Source organism: Octopus sinensis, linkage group LG5 (assembly GCF_006345805.1).
Source record: "Octopus sinensis linkage group LG5, ASM634580v1, whole genome shotgun sequence".
NCBI lineage: Eukaryota > Metazoa > Mollusca > Cephalopoda > Octopoda > Octopodidae > Octopus > Octopus sinensis.
The window spans coordinates 95,417,835-95,431,358 of NC_043001.1; positions in this window are offsets into that span (position 1 = coordinate 95,417,835).

Here is a 13,524-nt window from a genome sequence, read left to right on the forward strand (position 1 = left end):
CACTTCATCCTCCGTTCTGTACATGACTGCTGTCACCAGCCATGCTTTCTTAATTTCGGCGAGTAAGCTGCTAATTCTTACTATGGTGACGCGCTTGCCACATTAAGTCGGCAGATGTACGCTTTCCGGTGACATTATCGGCAAAGTGGAGAGATTTTTCGCATCCTTTTCGTTGCCAAACCTTACTTCCACTGTGTCGTACTTCCTTTCACGCGTATGAAATGTGGTAAATCTCTTTACGTTCTCGAGGCACTCCTCTATTGCTTCTATTGGGGCAACTTCTATCTTTTTAGAGGACGTGGATAGCTTTATGTACACCACTGTCCTCTTCGCCACATGGCTAGTCTGTTCTTCCGTTGGAGTCAGCCTCAAACTGGCTCCTTCTGTTTCTAGTAATTGACTGCCCCCCTCCACTTTCTTGTCTTTGTCTGAAATTCTCGTTATTCCAGGGTGTTGTTAGATACTCCTTTAATCGCGACTGATGCATAACTGCCAGCTGGTTCACGTTCCATCTCTCCTTTCTTTACCACTTCACCTATAGTTGGGGAAGAAATCAAATATGAAAACAGCCAAAAACAGCAACAATAGTTCAAGCTTCAACAAATTTAACAGATCCAAGTTCCACCCACACAGGGGAGACCTTCGGGGAGTATAAGAATCAAACGGCTTACTCCGTAATCACAAGTGATTTAACCAAAAATATTACTAACGCAAAAAAAAAAAATTCCTCGAGGACTGACCCTCCTTGCTGTGCCTGTCCACTATTCATCAGTAGTGGACCAGCACACTTCTCACTTGGAGATGTCCGCTACAGCACCTCCCATTTTCGAGTTTTATTTTTCTTCTTTCATACAATATTATTTGTTTTTATTTCTTTTTCTTCCTCACACAGAATTATTATATTTTCAACTATGTATTACAACAATCTATTTACAATCGAAATTTTGTTTCCATATTCTATTTATTTTTCTTCCACATACAGAATTATTTTTTTCAACTATGTATTAAAACAAAATCTCTTTTCTTTTCAATAGAAATTTCTTTTCAAATATTTATTATTTTTTCACACAGCATTATTTTACTCCTCAGAATGCCACAGGCAGTACAAGTCTACATTGTTTACCGGTAGAGCTATTAACACAGCGACCTGATTCAAATCCTTCACACGGACTTATTATTAGTATTTCTTTCTTCCATACAGAATTATATCTTTCTCTTCAGATTGCCGCAGGTAGTACCAGTCTACATTGTTGGTCGGTAGCGCTACTAACACAAAGCGACCTGACTGAAATCCTATATTAGTTTTCCCTGTGTTTACTTCAGTTCTGTGTTAGAGTTCCAGTTTTATCAGATATGTTTTTCTTCAAAAAGCTTTTTGCAATAGAATTTATATGTTTTTCACTCTATATAAATCATTTTTTAATGTATATTTTTCAGATCTATGTTAGTTCAAATCCTACTTTTGGATTTTTAATATATTTCACTGATTGTGGTTGTCGTGTCCGTCTGTGTAGTGTGTTGTTCATTTTGATACTCCTACAAGCATTCGTAATCACGTTACCACTTTTACGACGACGCCGTTATACTGTCGGTTTTTCCTGATATGTCCCGCTTTATGCCGTCGTAAATTCGTCGTCTGAGTTACTGGCCCGTACGGCATAAGACGTCAACTGACACTGCTTGCTGTGTCTGTCCACTATTTATCAGTAGTGGACCAGCCCACTTCTCACTTGAGGGTGTCCACCACGAAAATTATTATTAAATGCTTTATAGCCACATTGTACATCATCGGGCAATTTCTCGGGAGGTGTTAATGTTAGACAAAAAATATAAGTGGTGATAGAGAGTCACCCTGGAAAATGTTACATGGAATCCTTACATCTCCAGCATTGCGAAATTCATTGTCACTGTTGAAAATCAGGGTAATATGCCATAATTTCATACCTACAGACAAGAAATTCCGCAGAGTAGGTGCTATTTTATACAATTCCAATCATTTCTTAACCTAGCTTTGTGGGAGATTATCATAAGCTTTTTTAAAGTCTATCCAGGTTATCACAAATTGTTTTGTCGTTTGTGACAATCTTTCAAGATCATCTTCTTCATGAGTTGCTATTCTTTACAACCACAGGACCGACGTTTATATCCTTTTTGTTTATTAGATATAATGCTACTCTCTATTAAATAATTATAGTTGTATTCAGGTGAGATAGATGTTACTATCTTATATATTGTTGTTAAGCAGGTTAGGGTCTATAATTTTTGGATTATTTGTTTCTTCTTTTTTTTCTGGAAGTACGAATGCAATGCTATTAACTAGCCAAGGGGGAATCATACTAGGTAATTTCAAAACATTTTTGTAAAATTATGTTCATGATTCTCAGGGAAGGTATTCAACCAGAAGTTAGGAATTTTATCCTTTGCTAGAGACATACATTTGCTTGATTTCCTGGGAGTAGATCTTATATCCACTACCTTGATACCCTCCTACTTTTGCTCTTCTAAAGAGTCTAAGTCAGGATATATCCTATCGAGCCAAGGGGCATTTTTATTGTGTGTTTTGTCTTCTGACCAAATTTTATTCCAACATTCCTGCACTTCCTCTTTTGATGGGTTACTTAAAATATCAGTTACTTTAGTGTAACTGATATTTTTCTTATCTTTCTGAAATAATATTTTGGGTTGATTTTCAACTTGTGCTTGAAAAACCCAACGCGCTTTTCATACCGCGCTGTGTGGGCGGCTTTAGTACATACCTTTTGCTTGATAATTTCTATGGTGGTATCGATGTCAAGAATAGTTTTCCAAATGTATTTTTCCTTTCATATTCGGATTGTTGTTGGTTTGATAGTCTTTTAAACATTACTAATATTATTATTATTATTATTATTATTATTATTATTATTATTATTATTATTATTATTATTATTGTCATTTACTTTTAATCGGCTTGTTTGGTGCAATCACTTGCCGGGGCACACCCAGCGCTCTAGGGCAAGTGAAGGTTAAGAGTTGTTGAAATATAGCTGAAAGCTTGGGGAGGGGAAGTAGAGAAATATCTCCATGTAATACAACACAAACATTTACATTGATAGGGTTTTTCTAAGGATGTGGGCAGTACTTGTTAGTACAATCTTTTGGATTTCCTTGAGACATGGTTCTCCGGGGATATTGTCTAGGTGTTTCTGACATCCCTGTTTTATCATACCTAGGGCACCTACAATAACAGGAACAGTTTTTGTTTTAAGATTCCACCTCTTTTGTATTTCGATTTCCAGGTACTTATATTTGCTAAGTTTGTCAAATTCCTTTACAGATATATTTTTATCAGTGGGGACGCTTACCTCTATTTGTCTGCAGGTATTTTCTTCCCTGTCTTTAACAATTATGTCTAGTCGATTAGCCTTGATCGTTCTGTCAGTATTGACTGGAAAATCCCAGAGGATGGTGACATTTTTACCTTCAACAACTGGCTGAGGATGGTGTTCATACCAGTTAACAGAAGTGCCGAATTTGTAGAGTTTACATATCTTCCAAAGTATATACTGCCCTACCCTATCGTGGCGATTTTTGCATTCGTTTGATGTTAGCACAGGATATCCTGAAACGAGATGGTCTATTGTTTCGTCAAATGTGTCGCAGAATCTGCATTTAGGGTCAGTACCGTTTCGGAGAACGTTAGCCTGGTAATTTCTGGTAAACAAGCTTTGATCTTGTGCTTCCAGTATGAAGCCTTCAGTCTCTGCTTTCAATCCTGAACTCTTCAGCCACTGATGGGTTGTAGCTTGGTCTACATCAGCATTTTGGCTTCGGAGAATATATTGTCCATGCAGGGGCTTCTGGCTCCACCGGCTCTCGATTTGATTCTGCCCGTTGTTTTTTGCAGTCTGCTTGATTCGCTTTGCTTGCTTGGTAGCGGTGGTTTCCCGCTCTTTATCTGATTCCTTGACAATAGAATGCAGCTTTTCGCTGCTTTCGTGTTCGCACACAAGTCGCAGCATCCAGTCTTTTGTACTAGATAGGTACCTGTTCATTCCTACAGTGTAGGTCTTATAGCACAGCTCTAATTACATCATTCCTCTCCTCCCCCACTGCTTCTAGGTAGGTACAGGCGGTCTACATCTGCTTTAGGGTGGTGCATGCTCTCGGATGTCAGTACTTTTCTTGTCTTCCTGTCCAAGCGTTGGAGTTCCGTAAGATTCCAGTTAATGATGTTAAAACTGTACTGGACTACTGGAATTGCTGGGTGTTAATGGCCTCAATGCAATTTTTGGAGTTGAGTTCAGTCTTCAGTACAAGCCTTATTCTCCTAAGAATCGTTAATAAAGAAATAAGTATTCCTTTCTTATTGTTTCCTTCATAGTAGCATGATGTATACCATCTCCTTCGTTGATTCCTAGGTATTTGTAACTTTCTTGTGGGTCAAGTTCCTTGATGGTAGTGTCAATGCCTAATTTAACAGAAGCTGTTTGCCTGAGCTTGCCTCTTATAAAAGTTGCTTTAGCACACTTATCAAGGCCAAAATCCATTCCGATATGATAACTTGAGTATTTTTTCTGAGAGCTTGTACTTGCGCTCTTAGAAGACTACTGCTACTACTACTACTACTACTACTACTACTACTACTACTACTACTACTACTGATGATGATGGTGATGATAATGATGATAATTATTATTATTACTATCATCATCATCATCCCCATCCTCATTCAGTAGTCTTAATTTCATCACGTGCTTTCACTGCACTAGCGAGTGCAGCTCTGTATGCCGTATGTGCTGTGGCTTGTTGTGATGCTCTTATGGTTACTATACTGAAAGTGTTTTACTTAGGATGTGTGCGGTGCTAAGTATTGCTATATTCTGAATATTATATATACTTGTTATTCCTGGTTTTTCATAAAGTAATTTGTCTTACTGTTTTTTTTTTATTTATCATATCTAATGCGCCTATGTTAGGAATTGCTTCTGATTTTAGACTCCACATTCGAGTTACCTCTATTTCTAGATTTTTGTATTCTGAAAGTTTCGCCATTTCTTTTAGAGGAACGTTGTCATCTTTTGGCATTGATAGATCGATCAGAAAGCACTTCTTGATGACCTCTGACAATTATATGAGGCCTATTGTCCTTAATTTCTGTATCTGTGTGTACTGGCATATCCCATACTGTAGTTGCTTTCTCATGTTCTATGACGTTCTCTTGGTTGTGGCTAAACCATTATATTCTGTTGTTATTTTATAATGTTGGCATAGCTTCCAATGAATACAGGTCCCAAATCTCTCGTATCTGTGAATATATTCCTTCTTAGCCAGGACTGGGTATTCAGAGACAATATGTTTTTTTCTTTCTTGTTCGATTCCACATATTCTGCAGTTATTTCTGATGTTTCGTTTCATTATAAGTTTTTCAGTAATTCCTGGTGGGGAGGCTTTGGCCTTGTGCTGCAATTAAATCTCCTCCAGTCTCTGCTTTGAGACCTGAGCTCCTTAACCATTGTTGGGATTCTGCTTTCTCCATTTCTTTTGCGTTTAGTTTAACCCAGTATTTTCTATGAAGGGTCTTTTCATCGTTTTATCATGTTCCGTTGCTGTTCCGGCTTGAGTTTGGATATCAGTTGTGTTACACCTTTTGTTGCTCCTTCTTTTTCTTCATAGTTGTTAGGTAGTATGACTTCTTGTTTGTATTTCTCAGCTTCCTTAAAGACTGAAAACAGTTTTTAGATTTGTTCGTGTTTTGTGGCTATTTATTAATTTTCCTTGCTTCTGAAGTAGGTATTTTTGTAGTCCTATGGTAGTTATTTTGTAATAGTTTTCTAGCTCTATAAGACCTCTACCAACTTCGGTATGTTGTGTATATAAACTTTCAATGTCAGATTTTGGTTGCTGCATCCTAAATCTTGTCATTATATTTCTTGTTTTCCTGTCTATTTTGATTAATTCATTTAGAGTCCAGCCAAGAATTTTGCAGTCGTAACTTGCAACTTGGACGGCTATTGTTGATAACTATTACCTTGCTTTTCACATTTGAGCTTTGTTTTCAGTATTAAGCTAACTCGTCTATAGTATTATTCTTTTATATTTTATCTTTCATTAGCGCGTGATGTATCGTATCCAGTTCATTGATTCCTAAGTATTTGTTTGACTGGTTTTCGACTAATTCTCTTACTTCGTTTGATTTTTCTAGTGTGATGCTGCTACTCTTAACTAGTTTTTTCTCTTTTGAATGTTGCTTTGGAACATTTTTCCAAATCAAATTTCATCTCTATTTATTTGGCAAATCCATGACCTGTCTCTTATAATGCTTCCAGCAGTTTACCATTTGTAGCATAGAGTTTTATCATCCATATATAAGAGATGGCTGATTGTTTTGCCGTAACAATTGTATCCACATCCAGTTCTGATTGCATGTCAGATAAAGATGTCAGTGCCAAGCAGAAAAAGTGGAGAGAGCGTGTCTCCCTAGTCTATCATTGTTATTATTATTATTATATTATTATTATTATTATTATTATTAATATCATTTATTGCCTTTGAACAGCTTTTAACGCTGGAGAAGTACTATAGTGTCAGCTGTTCACTACCAGTGAACTAAGGTAACACCTCTTATTTTTCGAGCACCTTCCGGAGTATTCTAGCGGTTCCAAGCAGTGCTGTTTTCTGCAAGTGGTCCACCCTTATTGCAGTACCTATTTGTTCCACGTACTTCTCGAGAGTTTTGCTCACTGTTCCCAGGGCTCCAACAATTTTTGGTACAACTGCTACCTCTTTCATCGGCTACAACTGCTTAACTTCCCAAGCTAACCTGTCGTATCTCTCGACTCTTCTTTCGTCTTTCTCGCATACATTGTTGTCAGCAGGCATGCTATGTCTATGATCCAGCATAGTTTGTTTTCTTTCTCAAATAAGACTATATCCGGCTTCTTATTCTCAATATCCTGGTCGCACTGAATCACAAAATCCCATAGGATCTTTACATTTCTATTTTCGACAATGACGTCAGGTTTGTGGTCATGCCAATTTGCTGCTGTTAAGTCCATACTCGTTGCAAAGTTTTCAGTGGACAAGCCTGGCTATATTGTCGTGGCGTCTCTTATATTCCTTCTGGGCTAATGGCGTAAATTGGCTGATAATATGCCATACGATTTCACCGTTTTGTCCACAGATTCTGCACTTATCACTTTCTGATGTGTTGTCACTTCCGTATTTTATGTAGCTTGATCTTGGTGCTTGCCCTTGGGCAGCACCAACTAGAGCCTCCGTTTCCGGTTTTAAATCACTTTTAGTCATCCACAGCCATCTTTTTTCTCTGCCTGTCTTATCTTCATCATACCTATGAAATTGAACATGCATTCTTTTCTTTACCCACCTATTTTCAGTTTCAATCATTTCAATTTCTTTTATAGTACCTTATCTTTGCAATCTTTCATCCTACACAAGCCTGACCTTCTAGTAATAGTGGTTCTATGGCGTTTTTACACACCATGCTATATCGTTTTCTTCTGCTCTAATGCTGTGTTGGCGTCCAATAAGTCCTCTTCCCCCTCTCTTTCTTGGTACATACAATATGTCTGTGTCACTTCTTGGGTGGAGTGACCCATATCTAGTTCGTAACTTTCTTGTCTTTCTGTCTAAGCTGTTTAGTTCGTCGACTGGCCATGCGATTACTCTTGCTCCATATCTAAGGAGTGAAACCGCCTATGTGTTGATAGCTTCGATCTTATTCCGTCCGTTTAATTTCGGATCAGTCTCAGTCTGCGCAAGTACTCCACCTTAATTTTTTCTGTAATGTATTTCTCCATCAACCTATCCATTTACAAAATCCCCAAGTACTTATAGCCCGTTTCTTCTATCTGCTTCATAACCGCCCCCAACGGTATAGTTAGCCCTTCCATACATTTGATTTTGGATTTTGCCACTCTTCAATACTAATGCACCACACTTTCTCAATCCGAACTCCATTCTGATATTAGCAATGAAGTTATACATTTATCTGCTTTTGATCGATACTTGTTATTCTTTACTCTCTTCTCTGTCATTTTTTGCAACATGACTTGACTAAGGTGTTAAGGCATTCAATATCCTTTTGATCTGGTTATTTGTGTTGTTTAGGTTGCTGTTTTCTCTGACAGCTGCTGGATTTAGTGTAGCTGCTACTAGTATTGCAACTGTTGCAGTGAATTCAGGTCTCTGTGCTGCTGTATTTGCACTTAGTGTTGTTGGTATTGTGGTGATAGTGTCAGCAGAAGTCATGGTTCTATTTCTCTGCTTTAAGTAGCACACAAGTGACACATTGGCTTATTGCACCGAACGGGCATCTTGAATGTTTGTAAAGCCTGATAGGGTGATCGAGTTCGTGATGGATTTCCTACATTCGTGATAATTTTGTATCTATTTTTTTTATTACCTACAATGGGCTAAGTGCAGAATGATCTAATTACACGACAAACATATACAAGGACAAACTCGGGGAACTTAAAATACACAAGAAGATGAAATAAGAATGGAAAAAATTAAAATAAACGAATGGTAATATGGAAAGAAGTATAAAATGAGGCGTAATGCCCACTCGATCCCCGAAGTCGAGTGGTTATATTTGGACAGTTTTTTCTCCTTTTCAATGAATATTTCTTTTTTTTTTTTCATTGATATGTTTGGAGTTTGTATCATTTATGATATGTTTGGATCAATACGTTCGTCTGTTAGCAAGAGAACTTTTCATTTATGAAACTTCTGAACTAACAAATTATTAGTTTTATCCGTCAAGACGCGAGTCACAACAAATTAGAACATATTTTATTCTAAGGGGACATCAGTAATATTTATTAATAACCTACGGTCAGTTCACAGTGGTATGAGAGTTCGTTGCTCAGTATTTTGCTACCGTGATTGCCGCTTGACCTCACACTCAGTAAGGACTCTGCCCTGTTCCGTGTATCATTTTTCCCAATAGTGACACACGGTTCGATGTCCAGGTTAGATGCGAGGGAATTATATATCTGCTACTGAATTGCTTGTCCTCTTTAACTACTATTAAGTCTCAAGTTAAACTTTCAGATTTGTTTCTTGTCGGATGTATTTAAGAATGTTTAATTCTAAATTTCGATCAGACATTGTTAGCAATTTATTACATTTTTTAAAATTACTTCAGTCCGTCACAGTGCGTTTCCAAACACGATTACTTTGATTTTATTAATTGCAGAACTTTCATTTCTGTCGGTAATCTCATGAAACATGATGAAGGTAGCGATGGTAGCATTGCAGGAGTTCAAGTACCAAGTCGTACTTTCTTTCATTCATATCGTGCCTTATCTGTCACTGTTGTTTACTGTTATATTGTTATTGTTGTTGATGTTGTTAATTTACTTTACTTTACTTTTACTTTTACTTGTTTCAGTCATTTGACTGCGGCCATGCTGGAGCACAGCCTTTAGTCGAGCAAATTGTTTGTAAGCCCAGTACTTATTCTATCGGTCTCTTTTGCCGAACCGGTAAGTGACTGGGACGTAAACACACCAGCATCGGTTGTCAAGCAATGCTAGGGGGACAAACACAGACACACAAACACACACACATATACATATATATATACGACAGGCTTCTTTCAGTTTCCGTCTACCAAATCCACTCACAAGGCATTGGTCGGCCCGGGGCTATAGCAGAAGACACTTGCTCAAGGTGCCACGCAGTGGGACTGAACCCGGAACCATGTGGTTGGTTAGCAAGCTACTTACCACACAACCACACCTGCGCCTATTTATTGATTTTATTTTTAGTGCAATTATTGTTGGCGTACTCATTTCTATTGTCGCAGTCACTTCTGTTGCTTAGCTGTTCTTGTCGTCGTCGATATATTTTTTTTTTACTACCGATCCTGCTGCGACTGGTTTTAATTACTTCTGCGTTTTATCATTGCTTAATGGGAAGCATCTGTAAGAGACTGATCCACTTTCAAAATTTACGTCTACCAACAACTGCGGGGTTGGGGGAGAGGAAGACATTTTTCATGTTTTTTTTTCATGTACTTTTCATGTTTCTTAAGTATTTCTCTTACGAAAAACAAAAGAAAATGCTTTGCACCATAGGGCAAATAAGATCAATTCTTGTAAACCTGGACTACTAAGAAACGAAGTATATCAATGAAAGATATAAAACAAGCCTTAATGCAAAAAAAAAAAAATGACACGAACGCTTTTCGGGGAAGAATGTAATCGATTACAGTGACCATAGTGGGCAGCTGGTACTCATGTTAACGGCGACGAAAGGATAAATGGAAATGCCACCTTTTGCAGAATCTGTACTCAGAAAATACTGAAATACTGCTATATATATGGTATATATATATATATATATATATATATATATATATATATAATTTTAAGTAGAAAAATACATACTGGGACAAGAACGTAAAACATTTAGAAGACGATACAAAAAACACGGACGGGACATTCGAAGCCTTCAATCTTCAGTCAAGAACCGGATCATCCTAGCAATTTCGGCTGATTAATCCTGAGATCGCTCCGATCCGGCCAGCCCCAAGGAAAAACTAATCTACGAGCATTAGATTTCTTGGAAGAAGGATCGAGATAGATAGATAGATAGATAGATAGATAGATAGATAGATAGATAGATAGATAGATAGATAGATAGCTAGCTAATATGTTATATATATTATATTGTCTTATTTATTATTTATCATACAAATATATGCATGTGTGTGCATATGTGTGTGTATAGTAATGATAATAATAATCCTGGGATGAAATTTATAAATATCTTAATGTTTTGCTAGGCGCGTTTCCACTAATAATATGTTTCTTAAGGTCAGTCCATAATCCTGGAGCGATTACTGTGCAGTTAGTATTATCCATGGAAATGGCGTAGAGATTTGTTTTTGCATTCGGGCGATATAGATTTAATCGATGTGTAACTGAGTGTTGTTTAACAATTTTGACCGACGAGGACGTTGATTGGGGTAGGTAAACATTTCTGCGTGCATCTCGTGAAGAGGTGTGAAAGGTGATGGAAAGAGTGGAAATGATGGTAGTTATAAGGGAATGGAGATGTGTGTAGTGATGGACTTATTTTGCTATTTAAGTATGCAAGGTAAATAGTATAGTGCTTTCTTTCATCTTATTCACAGCAAATCCCTCTTCAATGAATTCAGAACTAGCACATATATGCATACATACACACTACACATATATGCATAATGCATGTATGCTAATATATATATTTATATATATGTTTATATATATGTTCAATATGTGACAGCGCGTTTATCGTTGGCGATTTTCTTTCTCCGTCATCCCTTTCTTGGACGTTTCCTTTTTCTGTTTCTGATTAAAAGCCCCGAAACGTTAAAACCTCCTTCTTTCTTTCCTTTCTTGAGCGTCCAATAACAGTATACTTTTCCACGTCCTCGCGTTGTTGTGTGTTCTCTTTGTAGCTGTTGGGAGTAACTATATATATATATATATATATGTGTGTGTGTGTGTGTGTGTGTGTGTATGTGTGTGCGTGTGTGTGTGTGCGTGTGTGTGTGTACACATACATACCTACACACACACACACACACACCACACACACACACAGACACACACACACACACATATATATATATATATATATATATATACATACATATATTAATATACATATATATACACATATATACAAGGGCAAATGTAGGTATTTATGATTGAATGTACGTGCGAATATATTTTTGTACGTAAGTCTGCTTTCATAGCAATTTATGGCATTGTTTTCTATTTCCCTTATTAGGTAAATAGCGTATATCACAGCCTTGTTTCAAACGCCTCCGTATATCCACTGGATTGATTCACTAAAAGCTATTCCTTATTCTCATTCCGTTCATTTTGCTTTCCTTGGCATGATACATGGGAAGCTATAATTTTGTAACCCACTCAGAACCGGATATGAGGGGTAAAAAATGGAGAGATATAGCTAGTAATACGTTCGGTCGTTTTTACATTTACCGCCATTAATATGCAGTGTATTTGTACTTAAAAGGAAACAGAGGATCACACGTGAAGGTATGCGCACGCGCATATGTGCGTTTTATTAGAAAGTTAGTAGAAAGAGATAGCTAGCTATATAGTTATTTGTGAGCATACAATATATGTGTGTGTGTGAGCGATTGTTTGTGTATGTGTGTGAGTGAGTGAGAGAGTGTGTATGTGCGCGCGTGTGTGTGTATACATAATACATGGAGAAATAGACAAATAGATATATAGGTAGATAGACAGATACACACACCTCAATCCCATACATATATATGTATATATATATATATATTGGTATACGTATCTCTCTGCCACTCTCTCTCAGTATATATATATATATATATATATATATATATGTGTGTGTGTGTGTGTGTGTGTGTGTGTGTGTGTGTGTGTGTGTGTGTTGTGTGTGTGTGTGTGTGTGTTAGTGTGTGTCTGTGTCTGTGTCTGTGTATGTATGCATGTTCATATGTATGTATATACTGTATGCAAATATATGTTTGCGTCTTTGATTGTGTGTGTTTGTCTGTTTGAGTGTGTGTGTGTGTGTGTGTGTGTGTGTGTGATTGTATGTGTATGTGTGTGCGTGTGTGGAGTTTACGCATGTTGCAATAAAAATTAAGACATTTGTAAATGTTTCAAACAGTTATAATAATAATCTGGTTTTAATAAAAAGAAATATATGCTGCACTAAAATTTCTGCCAAGCCTTTATCATATCTACATACTGGCAAATACAGGGGTGTACAAATCATATATGCCTATATACAAAAAGAAAAAAAAATTCATACAAAGTCACATACATACACACATTCACACATGCGCGCGTATGACACACGCATATATACGCATGCGCACGCACACACAGGAAAACAGATATTATAGTCTATGCTTTCCTTTCATTCAGATTTTAAATTTCTTAATCCCATGAAAGTTTGTCTTTTTGTCAGCCCTATAAAAATACTCATCCGGATATTTGAAAATATCTACTCGGAAATTATGCACCAACACGGACGGTTAAATTATGAATAGGAAAGGGAAAAATGTACAACATTTAACATAATTTAAGTTTTGATAGATGCATATATATATAGGAATGTAGGTATATATTTTTATAGCGCAAAGCGAATTGAGTTTAACCCTACGGATAGTAATATTAAATGACGAGGATTGGGATGTTATGCATCACCATTGGAAATCACGTGATATGGGTATAGCTGCATCTTCTGTAGGGAGCATTGTCTCACCACAGTAGGGAGCTCTGTTTCATTTGTCACCTTAGTAAGTTAATGCTTTTTGTGGCTAATGAATCGTTTGTACTTTTATTTCTAGCAATGCCCGTACAGGCATATATGTGAAAGTTAGTCAGACAGACAGTTTGATAGATTGGCAGATAGAGAGATAGATAGATAAATAGATAGATAGAGAAATAGAGATAGATAGATAGATAGATAGATAGATAGATAGATAGATAGATAGATAGATAGATAGATAGATAG